Source organism: Aquarana catesbeiana, linkage group LG02, assembly GCF_042186555.1.
Source record: "Aquarana catesbeiana isolate 2022-GZ linkage group LG02, ASM4218655v1, whole genome shotgun sequence".
NCBI classification, from domain to species: domain Eukaryota; kingdom Metazoa; phylum Chordata; class Amphibia; order Anura; family Ranidae; genus Aquarana; species Aquarana catesbeiana.
This window is the reverse complement of record NC_133325.1, coordinates 617,951,571-617,953,568: the sequence shown is the minus strand read 5'-3', so window position 1 is coordinate 617,953,568 and position 1,998 is coordinate 617,951,571. Positions and strand designations below refer to the sequence as shown.

General features: G+C 44.0%; 1 pseudogene; it reads left to right on the top strand.

The window, feature by feature from the left end:
* The first annotated feature begins 823 nt into the window (after positions 1-823).
* LOC141130796 (U2 spliceosomal RNA) lies at positions 824-956 on the top strand (annotated as a pseudogene).
* Positions 957-1,998: the final 1,042 nt, after the last annotated feature.

Genomic DNA, 1,998 nt, shown 5'->3' with positions numbered 1-1,998 from the left:
TGCTTTATTTCCATTTTGGTTGTGACAACAGTTCGATATAGATAGGGGATTCAATGCTGACAATAGTGATCTGTGTCCATCGAACCTGTGGTCGAATGTGCCTAACCTTAGCTCTATTAGTCCAAGATTTTTCTACATTGAGAGAAAAGATTTGACATTATAGAGACAAACAATAGAACAATGGACCCCCTAATGGTGGACTTTTAAGGCACTTGGAGAAAATATTACAAAATATTAATACCAATGTAGTTTATTAAATTTCAACATTAAAAACAGTAGTAATATACCAAAAACTATACAGAATGCATAACAGACATTTTTACATGTATGTACACAGTTTCAGAAGTATTCTTGCACCCAAGGCAGGGGTGCAAGAATACTTCTGAAACTGTGTACATACATGTAAAAATGTCTGTTTTGCATTCTGTATAGTTTTTGGTATATTACTACTGTTTTTAATGTTGAAATTTAATAAACTACATTGGTATTAATATTTTGTAATATTTTCTCCAAGTGCCTTAAAAGTCCATTGTTTTATTGTTTAACTTATCACTGGATGTGGCACAAAAAATATACAGTAAGCTGCCGTTCCATAACAGAATCCCTACATTATAGAGACAATAGCAAAAAAGGTTGAATGTGCCTAACTTAACTCTATTAGTCCAAGATTATTCGACATAGAGAGAAAAGATTTGACATGAAGATTCGACGAAGCAGGTGCCGCAAGCGGACATTTATGGTCAAATGCTCCGCCCATTGGCTATAGAAGAATTCTAATGTTGGTTGACTAGTAATAATAATTAATAAATATAATTATTACTAAATCACTTCTCGGCCTTTTGGCTAAGATCAAGTGTAGTATCTGTTCTTATCAGTTTCCAGGAGGCGGCGCTTGCTTCCGTCCCTGATCTACGGCGAAGTAGAGATGGGATGGCAGTTGCTATGCAAAACCTGCTGGAGTAAAGGTGACCTGGAATGGTTCATAGCCGAAAGGGAAGCCTTCTGATGGGGATAGAGAACCACAGGGTCTGATCCGGAGGGTCGGGTCCCTGGCTTTTTGGCCTGGATTGGGGTAGCTCTAGCTCCGGTCAGTTAATCGGGAGATAACGCTTACTCCTCCTTCGGGGGGGGAGTGGTCAGTATTTCCCGAATGTAATTAGGCAGGACGGATGGAACGACGGTGGGGCCTGATGGTAAAGGGCTCTCACCAAGTTTCCTGAACTCCAGGCCTTCCTGGCTGGGGTGGGGGCTGCTGTGGTCTGGGCTGGGGGTCAGGGTTGCACGAAAAGCCAGTGGTGAATGTGCCCCTGAAGTGGCAGTTCCGGGGGGCACTGTGTTTCAGCACTTGATTTATGGCACCATGGTCACTTCACCACAACACACGTTTTTCACACCTGCCTCTTGCGCCGAGCCTTTTGGCTAGGACCAGGGGAAATTTTTATTCCTGGCCGGAGGGCCGACCGTTGTATTACACAATGGTTACTTTCACTCTCCCACCTCTCCCCACTCTTTTTATTTATTCCCCTGTTTGTTTTTTTTATTTTTTTGTTTGATGTGTATACACGTTTGTCACTGTGTGATGAGTAGGGTGTGGGTCCTCGGGCCTACACTGAAAGTCTTGGGAAGGGGTGGACGAAGGCCGTCTGGCTTGGTTCGCCCTCTCCCTTGGGGGGGTCTCCCTTTGGGGGAGCCCCACCTAGTATTGGGTGGGTCTGTTTCAGCAGACCTTCCAGAGAATAGGTGTCCACCTGGTTTCGGCCAGATGCACCCATTGTAAAGTACCCCAGTCCCTGTCTGGAGCCTAACACCCCGGGGGATCAGGGTAAGGTCCTTCCCTAGTGGAGGACACTGAACACCCGATTGCACGTTTTTGTGTTTCACTCTTTATGTGTGTGCACTTTTTTTGGCACCGGGTGGAAGTTTTTGGGGTGTGTTTTGCACGCTACTGGCTTTAAAAAAAAAAAAAAACTAGCGTCACATAACATTAGAATTCTACTA